The following is a 12,812-nucleotide window of genomic DNA, read 5'->3' as shown; positions in this document are numbered from 1 at the left end:
TGCCTTAGGGTGTTTGGGATCCACACACTTCCCCTGAAGGTCCCTAGCTGTGTCCTTTTGACACAAGGCTTATTTGTTCCTGTCTAAGACGTGGCTGCTGTACGCCTCTCCTTTATGTTTTGGTGTAATGCATAAGAAGACCCAGATTCAGTTCTTTCCTCTGTGGGAGGGCATCCAGATTCCTCCTAGGAGAGTGCCCAAACCACTAGGCAACAAACAGGCTGTTTTGGGCCCTGCTCCTGGGGATGATGGAGGAAGGACTCAAGTCACTAGCCCAGGATGCAAGCCCAGGCAGGAGCCTGAGTCTGCAGCCTGGCGAGGAAGACATCATCCCAGAAGGGGGAAGCCTGGGTCCTGTGCTCAGGATTGCACATGTATTTCACATGAAACAGTCATTGGGGAAAACAGGTCAGTGCTTTGGCTTTGAGGTGTGGTGTGGTTTATTGGTCACTGGGCTAGGGCCTGGGTTTTAATTCTGGCTCTGGGAGCAAGCCACCCGCAGGGATTTCAGCAGCGGGCTCTCGTTCTCAGCTCAGTTTGAGACACCCTGGGTTTAATTTCCAGCTGTGGCGAGCACCTCTGTTTCCCATCGGAGCAGTAGGGTCACTGCAGTCCACGCCAGGCCGAGGTATCTGAAGTTGGGCAAGCAGAAAACCAGGTTTCCCAACAGAGGCCACTGATGACTACATTGCCCCTAGCCTTTCTGCTCCTCACATCCCTCCCTGTCATAATGGGGATCGTAGCTCACTGTGTCACGGCCAGCGCTGTGAAGATTAGTTACTGTTCCTAAAAGGGCACTTTGAATCGCATTCGAAACTCGCTGCAGTCAAGGGGAGTCTTTCCCTTGCCTTCAGTGGGCTTTGCACTGGATCCTGCAAACGCTTAGCGCTGTTATTTTGTCCTGGTGGTGGAGTGAGGTTGTGGAGGAGGGAAATGCATGTTCCTTCACTGTTTAAAATATTTCAAGACAAGCTTGAACTAAGTCTGTCCACGCAAGTAGCGGGAATGCGAGTTTTGGGGAAGGAATAAGTGTCGCTTATGTGGTGCATCAGCAGAACAAGGTTGGTTTCGCTATGAGTTAATTATACACTTGTGCTGGCAACAGACTGTTGCTCAGAAATCAGTCTCATTTGCCTTGTCGTTGTGAGCGAAACAAGCCACAATGGAAATTAATTGTGGGGTTATCTATTGGCACGGTGATATTTTAACCAATAAGCAACCCACCAGAAACAAGCAATTGAAGGGTTAAACTTCCCATATTTTCCCACGACTCTCCACGGGCCTGCAATATTAGTTAAAAAAAAAAGTGTGTGGTTGTGCCCGATGCTGGAGATTCACGCGGGATTTTTTTCAAAGGAGCCCTGGGGAGACTGATGTTCAGAATTTTGTTGGCAAACTCTCTTACGCTCTGAATTCATTATGAACAACAAATCCCATTGAACTATATAGGTTTGCAGTCCAAAGTACTTTGCAAAAAATATCCTTTTTTCATAGACGATATTTTTTTTTTTAGAGGAAAATCTGCTCCCGTCAACACCGCTTTCAGTATAAAGTCAATCCATCGACATTTGTAGAGGTTGTCACCAGCGTGAGTGTGTACAGTACGGGATTTGCCACTACCGTGTAGGCACAGGGCCCTCCCCTCTCATTTTGAGACAGAATCAGCAGCTGCTTAACAGACTACAAAATCAGTGCACAGCAGTTGTGAACAAGAAAGAAGGATGCCATTTATGGTTGAAAATGCAAGGGGGATTTACTTACCTTGGAATTTGGCCAGGAAATAGCACCTTCTTCTTGTGTAATGTCCCCGAGGTACTTTCGCTATCCTGCCTGGTCCAGAGCTCTGAAACAACAGATTAATTTCCCCGGGCCTGCACAATCTTCAGGACTGGTTTCACACCAGCAAGCACTATTGATTTGGATGGAGCTCCTTCCAATTTGCAGCAGAAGAGCTGAGAACAGAATTTAATGTTCTTTTAGGAATAACTTCTATTTAATCATTGTGTGTTTGTGCAATTAGTCCAATTATATCAAATGACATAATTGGTGCAATTACTAGGGCACATGCAACCACTATGCCACCTAAAATCTTTTGCCCTGCAAAAAAGGGAACACCAACAATGACAAAACATGCTGCATTGGCCCTGTGTCCTGGGTTAACATGTCAGCAAAATCTCAAGCCTACCATGTGCACAGCACCCTTATTCCTCGCAGTGTTTTTGGGCCGAATTGCCCATTTGTATCCACACCGGAACAAAAATATCATTCCAAGTGGGGTGTCTGCATATGCAAGGCCTGCCAGCTCAGCTTCAGGTGTTTTTCATTTTCCCCTGTTTTCCACCTGGCAGAAGACCCCTCAGGTCTGGCACTGGGCTTTCCTTTACAAAGTGAGATTTAAGCACAAGCAGCAGCCAAGGATATGTATCTTTGATCCCATCTGAATACTATTGCATATACAACCACCAAGTGTTGCAGCAGATTTCTTGTAGCTTGTTATATATATTTTATCCACTGCTCAAAATGCTGAGCCGGCGACCCAGAGGCTCACTGCTCCCACTTTTTGCTGTTTGGCTTGGTTTGCCATTTAACATTTTCCCTACTTTTTTCAACATAGACATGGAAAATTTATTGCAGTTCAAGTCAAGGAATGGCAGAGTCAGTGACCGGCAGTAGGAGCATGAGTGCTGCTGGGCTCCAATCCTGCTTGGTGCTTATTGTGGGTAACAAAATGGTCCAAAAAGGCCCAGAGGATAACAATTGTTATGAATTATTAGTGTGATAGCAGTGCCTGGAGGCTCCCTTAGAGGTCAGGACCACACTGTGAAACATTGCCTATACACATAATGAAGACTGCCTATGCCCAGAGTTGATACTCCAAGTGGGCAGAAAGGGAAACTGAGCCACAAGGAAGTGAAGTGACTTTCCTTTCTAGGCCGTATTGCCTCCATGCTCTGTTTTGCATAGGGCTGAGCACATGATGCAAGTTGAAGAGGAATCCAGCCTCAGACAGGACAAGTCCTTGAAAAAACCCAAACGATCAGCAACATGCTTCTAGCACAGGGCTTATAATACTGCAGTCATCTCAGGATGCTCAGGCTTGCTTCCTACTGCCTCTGCTCACATGAAGGCAACTCTCTGAGCAGACCAGCTTCCCCACATGCCTTCTTGGTGGGCTGGCCTTTTCAATCTAGGAAAGAGCAGCAGCTGCGGACCTAAAATGGCTGCTTTGCAATGGGCTGCAGTTTGCTGCACTTCCTTTTCTTCCTTCTTCCCAGTTGGTAAGTCAGCTCCATGCCTGTGATTTTGGTCTCTAGCTTTTGTTTTTGAGCAGAATTGCTCATCTGTGTCCACTTTGCAACAAAAATATAATCCCACGCGATGGAAAGATGACTCCTTGGAGGGGAAAGGAGAAGCTATTTTGCACCACTGCTGCTGTAGAGTAGCTAATTTGCACCAGTGTTGGCAGCATGGCTTGCCTCAGTCCCCAAACCTGCATTCAGCGAGTGCTTGGAGACACAGTGCAGAGTGACGCTGGCTACTTCCCATTTTTTTTTGGCTGTATCATCATCTGTATTCAAACATGGCTACTCTGTCCCATTCCAGACCTCCTATACTTGGTATTGTTAAGCCTGTAGCCAGGATTTTTGGCGGCGATCTCTTCCCAGGTTTCTGGGTGGGGACTCAGGCCAAGAAGGAAAATTTGTGTAAAACCCTCCATTTGAACCCAGGACTTGTTTCTACTGTGCAATGCCTGCCAGAGGGGTTACATTTTGGGGGGTGCCAGACCTGAGGAAAGGTAGAAAGCTTGTCTAAGGTCTCTCCCAACCCTGCAGTTGGTCTGATATGAGAGATCACCCATAACAAACCTTACTCTCTCTCATATTTCCTGCACCAGCATCATCCTAACACAGCTGCAGGTGTACTAGTCATCCTCTTCAGTGATGTAGTGTTTATTCTCCTTGAAGGAGCTACAGGTGTCTCTTTGGGATGGGATCCCTCGACCCCAACAGACTCCCTCATTACAGCTCCTGTTTATGCAGGCTGCTCCCCATAACAAGGTTTTAGTCTTAGGCAGATAATCACTGGGGTTGAGTTAGCATCTTTGAAAACAGGCCCAGAGGTTCCCACTGACCCAAGAGCTGTGGCTGTCTGGCATTTCTGCAAATTAAGACCGTGAGGTTAGAGTCCCCTGGATGCACCTCCTTTTGGTATTAATGGACATTATGCCTTTGCATCTCTGGTCCAGGGAGATGATTCATCTTCTCTAATGATATTTTGTAAAACACTATAATTTGAGGTTGTTACTCATGACTCATAGTAATGTTTGTGCCTTCTCTGAATGTATGTATATTTGGCTTGAACTTCACTTCAGCACTTCTAGATGGCAGGTTGGTGTGGTGTTTGAGATCGATATCTAAAAGCATATCTAGATATAGATCACAGGGAATCTAGATATATATCTAGGTATAGATAGTGTGTGCGTGTGCAAAAATACAGGCAGTACTGTGAAAAGATATAAGGTCCCCTGTAGGTACTAAGTATATAGCATTACCTGCATGCTAGCATGTGATCTTGCCAGAAATGAGTGCTGTATAGTCTAAAGATTTTGTGGGAAGGGGTGGAATTAAGCACTATGGCATCCCCTGACTCTTGAGCTCTTTATCTTAGCAATCACTTTTTAACATTATATACAGTAGGTATGTATCCTGGAAAGAGAAGAGAAGGCAATGGGATAAATTTTCAGAAGTAGCTGAAATGATCTCTCAGCACCTCGAGGGGGGGTCGAATTGCCTTTGGTTGACCCTTGTTCGGAAATGGCCGTGGCCGTGGCCTCGCTCAGCCCAGGTTGGAGCAACCTCAAGGCTGCTCTTCATTGTCTACCTGCCTCTGGTCCTACAGATCTGCTGCAAAAGCTGAGACTAGCCTGAGTGTAATGTTCTGCCCATGCCTCATTTCCCAGGCTTATTTCCTATTCCAGGAGCTGCTACAGATATCGTGTGTTAATATTAGCCATACGTGAAATTGCTGGTTTCCCAGTGTATGACAGTGAACGAGGTTACAGTTTTGATTTTATGGATGGGTTACTTTGCCTATTCTCTTTTTAAAAAAAACACAATTTCTGTCGACAGTTCCCAGTATGTAAAGAACAGTTTTAGTGCTTTCAGACCTTACCTCCTTGCCTGGTTCCCCTGCATGACGGGGGAAAGATACAACAATAGTGAAGCACATTACCCAGAATGACACCTTTTGTGTTTTGAATGGACACCACAAAGTTCCTATTAATTAGCAGGAACATTTAATATAAGGAAAGGGAAAGACAGTTAGCATAAGGAGATAAAGATGTCAGGATTGCCTTCTATGCCTGCCGTGTTCATGGCTGTTGAGCATTGTAGTACTTTTTGCTGTATTGCCTGTTGGAGTCCGCTTGGCTCCAATCATGGAAGTGATTTTGTACGTGGATGGTTAGTCTGGGCGCTGTCTCCAAGAAGCCTTCTTGTAACAGTGTTTTTCACTGCAGTAATTCAGATGTGATCTGGGGCTTGGGGCCAAGTACTAATGTATCTGGCTGGCTTCAAGATGAGAACCCTACTTTACATCAACCGGCACGAGGGCTCCTGGTATTGTGTGCTGGGCATCTGTAAAGTCAGTGATAACAGCTAATGTTTCGTTCTATAATGTCTTCGCGCCACGGAGTCGCACCAGAAAACCATTGTGTGCAGTTTGTTTCCAAGACTATTATAGCAGCTGTCTTATCTCTCTATAGCAGAGGTTTTCCAACTGTGCCACCCAACCCTGGGGTTCTGCAGTAGGTCATCAGTGACTCCCCAAAGAGACGGGGGGCAATGGCAGAGCGGGCTGGGAGCGTGTTCACCACTAGTATCAGGCCAGGTCACCTGGCTCTGCACCAGTTCACATAGCCGGCGGAGCCAGGGGAAGGGGTCCCACGGCAGAAGAAGTGATACGAAAGGATGCTGTGGCTTTGGGAAGTTTGAAAACCACCTCCCTATAGCAGCATACTTGTCTCATTTTCCTGTTAGCTCCCATTTGGGGGTCTTTATACCTACAACCTGGCCTTTAGAATTAGTGCTGGGCTCAAATTTGGTATGGGGGGAGTAGGTCCGCAAATCCCTTTTGAGGAACAGAGCTTGGCAACTCAACTAAATCTGCCACTCCTGAGTAGAAAACAAGGTGCATGTAGAAATGAATGTTGTGGGCAATACACTGTAATATGATATAGTATGGCCTAAGCCTCTTTCAGCTGACATTACAGCTCCGCTTCCTGTGTAGGCCCATCTTGGGAAAATCGTTCTGTGAAGCTCACAACCCCACCCCAATGCTTGTTACCCCACGTACAGTTGCCACCCTATTTTGGGGACCATTGACTGAATACGGTCGGCAGCACTCAGAAATGAAATGCAGCTACTGGAGTTCTTCATTTTAAAATTAATTTATTGTCGGAGTTGCTTTTGGGTTTTTTCCTGCAAATTTTAGTAATATTTAGGCAACACAAAACATATCCCCCCAAACCTCCCCTTTCCTGTTTTTTTTTGTTGAGCAACTCTAGTTATTTTGTTAGTAGCTGGTGCTCTTGCGAGAGGGACAGTGATGGGGGGTGTCTCCTCCACCAACCCACAGATCTTCTAAGACACTTGTGCACCGTGGGGTGGACAGGAGACAAGGGCGTGTATTCAGGGCTGGCCTTGCTGCATAGGACCCGTTTTTTTGGTCAAGGGATTGTCAACTTTGCAGAGAGAGGAACAGTTTAGACCTCTGCAGGCAATCCCAGTAAGCTGTGTTTTGTAGTTTTGAATACCTCCTCATCATCTTGTGGGGAGAGGCTTTTGGAGGGGAAAGGGACCCATGCCGTTGACCCCCACCCACCTTTGTGCTGCTCCACCTGCGAATGGAGGCTCCTTCCTACATGGGCGAGGTACTTAGTGAGGATCTTTAACCTAAAATCATTTTGAAGCAGACAGCTTTTCTGATCCGTTCCTTCTGTCTGATCAGTTCTGCACCTCGCATGCAGTGTTATAATGGCAAAGTAAGGGTCTCTTTCTGCACCGTCTGAATGCAAAGAGGTTACTCTTACATTTTACTATATAGCATCAGCAGTGACCACCTCCGCGCCGTGTTGAGGCCCTGAGTAGATCTTGTTAGGAATGACAGAAGCAGCTTTGAAAATAAAGCAAAACAGATCACCAAGGTAAGAAAGAGCTGATAAAGCTTCTAGTGTCAAGAGCCTACATGTTGAAACATTTTCTAATTATATATTTATCCAATCCAGTTAATACTACCGAGCTTGCAAAAACCCCCATAATTAGGGGTTATGAAAATGTCTACAGAGCAATAATATGGTACCTAAATATAGCACTTTCCCTCCTGAAGCATTTTACACCATTTCAGAACCAGGGGGTGAATTCCCAGCTGGTGAATGCAGATGCAACTGTCTTGATTTCAGTGGAGTTGTGCCCATTTGTAGCAAACCTAAATTTAGTCAAAAGCACCTTCTCTTAGCATTTAGCGCAGCTGCTCATCCTCATCGCATCTGGATACCTTTGACATAAAGCAGGTTGGCAATAGCACGTCTCCAGTGAAGTCCACAAAATTCCTGTTTTCTTGTCTATTCTGGGGGTGGGGAAAGGGATTCGGTTTTTGTGTGAGTATCATTTTGGTTGGGGTGGAAAACATTTATCTAGTAGGATGGGCCTTTTTAAAAAGACAGTCATCTTCTGGATTCTTTTAATGATGGAGGTTGATATCATGGGCATCTCCAGAGAATACTGCTCCCTGGGCTTTTTGACTTTAGGAACAGTTCATCCTGTGTGCATGCAAGGGACTGGGCTGGAAGACCCTTGAAGTCCCTTCCAACCCTATGATTATAGTGCTAGATGAGTGCAGGTCCTTTGCAATGATTTCCCCCGTCAATCGTTTTACCCATTGGTGAAAAGTGGGCATCATGGAGATGAAGTCCAGCTGTGCCAAACAGCAGCTTAGAGCTAGTAGTGAAGAACAGAGTGTCCATATGAAGCATCAGGGGAAGTTTAAACAATCACAGTAACTTTACCCCGGTTGAAATAGGGCTGAGACTTTGGGATGACTTTGGGCTGTGTTTCTGACCACTGGCAGTTGAGCATTTTGTGGTATTTTTCACAAAGTAGAAGGATGGTTCCAGGTTCAGGGTGCTGACATGGTGGAGACCTGGGTTTCATTCCTCACTTCATCCTATGAGACTTTGAGCGAGTCACTTTGGTCGCATTGACTTGGTCAACTTGCAACGTTCACTGGTGATACCTGTGCTTCTGATGGTGGACTGGTTTCTAAATTAAAGCACTTGAACCACTTCTGCATGGTGGTTTGGGTGGGTTAATTAGTGCTGCTGAATAACAGGGCCAATCAGCCTGCCTCCAGCCTACTTGGCTTTAGATGCAGCTATACTTCTAGTTTAGATGGTAGTAGGGTGGCCATCATAGAGAACAGTCCAGCTGCCCTCTATTGATACAAAACCGGACACCTTTATGTCCTCTATTTTTCTTTTGAAGAGAAAAATAGAGGACATAAAGGCATCAGGTTTCATATCAATAGCAGGACAGAGTAGCAGAAATCCAGGATGTCTTCTATGATGGCCACCCTAGATGGTAGTCTAAGGCAAAACGTATTTTTAGGGTATTGCTGCCAGCTCATGGTAAGTTCACCATGCAGAAATTACCTTAGCTGCCCTGCGCCCCTTTGTACAGTCTGTAAAATGGGGCTATTATCATTCCCATGGTAATGTGATGTGCTCGCTGCCAATGTGGTTCCTCAGAAAAGAAGTAAGGAGTAGATGGTGAATATGAGAACAAAAGAAGGAAACCTCTGAGATTGTCGACAATGGTCAGCCAGAGAAACTCCAGGGAAAACAGAAGAGCTGGATGTTCAGTGGAAGAAGGCTAAACCTCTAGCAGCAGACGGTGCTTCACCTCGAAGCCCTTTTCAATTAGGGTGAAGAACAGATACGCAGCCCTGGCCCCATGGGAGAAGGACCCAACCCTGTGGAAGAGGCAGTCATGCATCCCAAAGGCTGGGAGGATGAAAGCCATGCAGGCCAACGATGGTTGGTGACTTCTTCTTCTCAGGGGTGATCGCAACCATCTGACATCTGTCTGTCAGAGGCCCAAATCTGAGCACCCACAGACCAGCTGCAGGGACTTATCCAGTCTTCTGACTGCTAATGGGGTGCTGCTAGTTCACATGCGTGAACTAAGTCAATCCTAAGTCTCATCCTATGGAGACATGAGGGTTGGAGACAGGGGCTCAGGGTGTGTCCTTGTCTAGACTGTCAGTCAAGGGTAAAGAGTTGGGCATGGGGCAGATGCAACGTGGAGATCAACATACAGATCTCCAGACATTGGTACCTTCAGGGCTGAACAGACTCACTAAGTAGTGGGGAGGGCTTTGAACTCGATGGAGACAGAGGCAAATGGATAAATACAGAACAGGGTGACCTGGGAAAGCTTTAGGAACAGGAGGAAGAAGGGGAAATCTTAACAAAGTCCTGAGAAGGAAATTAGTAGGGCAATCAACTAGTCACCAGTGAGATTTTTCTATACTAATCCAAGGACAGTGTGGCATGAGCAGGAAAAACTGGAGGACCCGGTTTGTGCAAACAATGACCTAATTGGGATAACTGACACTTAGTAGGATAGGGCATGTGACCAGATGATTGCCACGACTGGGTATTGCTTGTTTGGGAAGGATGGGCAGGGACAAAAGAGGAGGAAATGGTGCCTCTGTGTGCTTGCTCTGAGCTCCAGAAGGAGGTAGGAGGTGGAGGTTTTCCAAGTCTCTGGCTGAGGTAAGAGGGGAAAACAGCAAGGAGGATGCCATAATGAGAGCCTGCTGTAGACCGCCAGATCACGAGGAGGTGGAGGAGGGTTTGCTGTAAACAATTAACCACAGTCTCATGCCTACGGAGGGCTTTAATTGCAGTGGTACCTGCTGGGAGCGTAACCCAACAGATCTTGGATTGTATGCACCGGGGTGGAGTTTCTGGTACAGATAGCTGGGCAAACCAGAGAGGCTGATCTCAGTTTGCTTCTTATTATCTGGGAAGGATTGTTTGAGAACCTGCAGGGGAAGGTACCTTGTGTGACAGTCACCGTGAAATGATAGCCTTCAAATTAAAAGATGGCTGGGTAGCAAGGGACATAAAGGTAATGAAAGCATTCGAAGTCCGAGGAAGACCAAGTGGAGGTCTCTTTCTGAGAGGCAAGCAGAAGTTAATAACGATTGACGTGGAAGTGTTTAATGTATTTTTGTCCCCCTTTAGACTTTGCAACAGCAAAAAAGTCAACTAACAGATAATGAGCACAATTAGCATCACAGGCGGAGGGCAGATAATCAGTCTAGATTAGTGAAAGAATAAGTTTAGATAAGTAAGATGTTTTCATATCAGTGAGGCCTTATGAGATTCATCCCGGGGCACTCAAGGATTCGTCTGGAGTAATTGCAAAGCCATTGGGTTGTTATCTCACGGCGGGGTCAGGTGAGATCCTAGGAACCTGGTAAAGGGCAAATATAGTGCTCGTCTATAGAGAGATGAGGGAAAAGACTTGGGGAATTAGAGAAGTCAGTCTGACTTTGACACCTGGAAAGACAGTGGAGCATGTAACCTAACAATAAGACTTGTAGGCACCGAGTGGATAACCAGGTGAGGAGTAACACCAACACACAGTTGTCAGAAATGAGTGATGCAGAACAAACCTCCTGTGACGAGGTGATGGATCCCGTGGATCAGAGGGTAGCAGTGAATGCAATAATCTCAACTTCCTCAGGGGTTTTGAGGCTGTCTCCCACAACACTTAGAAATGAGGTAAGGGGATGAAAATACTATAAGGTGGGTGCATGGCTGATGATTAGATAATCATGCTTAAAGAGCAGTCTTCAATGGCTCAGGGTTGAAACAGGGGACGTATCACGTGCAGTCTGTGAGAAGATTTAGGTCCACGACTGCTGCATGTATTCATAAATGATTTGGAGGATGGAGTGGCGCATACAGTTAGTGAATCTGCAGATGGGCACCGAACTGGGTGGGGTAGGAGGCATTTGAGAGGGTAAGGTTAGGATTGAAAATAACCTTGATAAATTGGAAAAATGGTCTGAAATGAAATTCAGTAAGGCCGGGCATGCAGTACTATATGTAGGAAGGATATATTTACAGGGGTATCGTAACAGGAGTATCATATGCAAGCCATGAGGCATTATTCTTCCACTTCCTTCAGGGTGGGTGAGGTATCATCTGAATTCCTGTGTCCAGCTGAGGAACTGCACTTTAAGAAAGTTGTGGAAAAATTGGAAAGGGTCTAGGAGAGAGTAGCAGAACTTAGGGGGTCTAGAAATCGGGGGTGACAGGTGAGGGAAGTTTGGAGCAACTGCTTTTACATAGTCTAGAGCAGTGGTCTCCAAACTTTTTTGATCGCGCCCCTATCAGTAAAAAGTTTTTGAGTATGCACCCCCAAAATGTGTATATTTATCTAAATAGAAATAGAAGGTCTAGTATTTTCTTCGTGCACCCCAATGGATTGTCTTGTGCACCCCCTGTGGTGCGTGCACCCCACTTTGGAGACCACTGCTCTAGAGAAGAGAAGACCGGGGTGTTTGTGGGGCTTTGATAACGGTTTTCAAATACAGAAAAAGCTGGTAAAAAAGATGATGTCAGTCAATTTTTCTCCTTAGCAAGGCCAATCCTGCCCTGGGCAGATGACTTTTGAGATCCCTTCTGGCCCTTGCTGACCATGATTCTCTAAATACCCAAGTTGGGTAGATGTGCAGAGATGTAGCACGCCCTTTTAGCACCCAGGGCAGGTGGAGTGGAGGGGTATTATGCCAACCAGCAGAAATGGGGGAAGAGGAGTAAAACCTTACAGGCCTGGCTCTCTTCACTCAGAGGAGTGGCACGGGGCTGCCCCTGCTGTGATAAAGACTTCTGCGAGGAAGTGGCCATCCTGGTGCCCCCTCTAAGTTGGGGCCCCGCTTTGTCCACTGCTAGTTGCACTGCTGCAGAAATGGTTAATGTTTTATCCAAATCCAGGCAGCTGTAGCACCCCAGTGCCCTCTAACAATACCAGTCTGGTCTAATTTGCTGCTTTGTACGTGCTCTGTGTTCCTTCTTGTGCCAAATCCAGAGTGCAATACGGCACAATACCTGTGCTAGCTCCGAACAAGCTGTGAGGTCTTTTACGGCACGGCACAATACAGCGTTGTGCAGAGATTATAGCTCAGATCCTGGAACCAGTAAGGCCCCGTAAAAGCAGTTTTCCACCTGGTCTAATTAGCTCGGGTGAAGCTCTGCTCCGACATGGATATATCAGCACAGCATTGGACCAGTAGACATACCCTTCGTCTTATGCTGCTGAGAGGCCTTAATGGAGCACAAGATGATAGCATTTTTACATTAGGATCTTGGCTCAATGCTGATACTGGAGGGATAATAGTACCGACTGGAAGCTGATCCTGTTTCTTGCATTTTCCTTGGCCATCTCCTTGCCAAAGACTTGTCAGGTAGATCCGAAGTAGCTGTAGATATCTGAAGGGAACGACGGAGCCATACACCGTCACTATGAAGAGAAGTGAGTCATCTTGAGTGACCCTCTCTGAATTAGGAAAAGAGAAAAAAATCTTTGTTCCCATCAGGTCTGGCTTTGATATTTCAGCAATGGGAACACAGGGAAAAAATGAATGAGCTAATTATCATTTGCTTTGTAAGGTGAACTGAGGACAGGACATCAGTCCAGATATTCCAGTTTATCGCCAAATGTCCTGGGTTTTATGGGTTT

The sequence above is a fragment of the Crocodylus siamensis genome, chromosome 4, assembly GCF_052110815.1.
Source record: "Crocodylus siamensis isolate JL-2025a chromosome 4, ASM5211081v1, whole genome shotgun sequence".
Lineage (NCBI taxonomy): Eukaryota > Metazoa > Chordata > Crocodylia > Crocodylidae > Crocodylus > Crocodylus siamensis.
Note: the sequence above shows the minus strand (reverse complement) of the source record.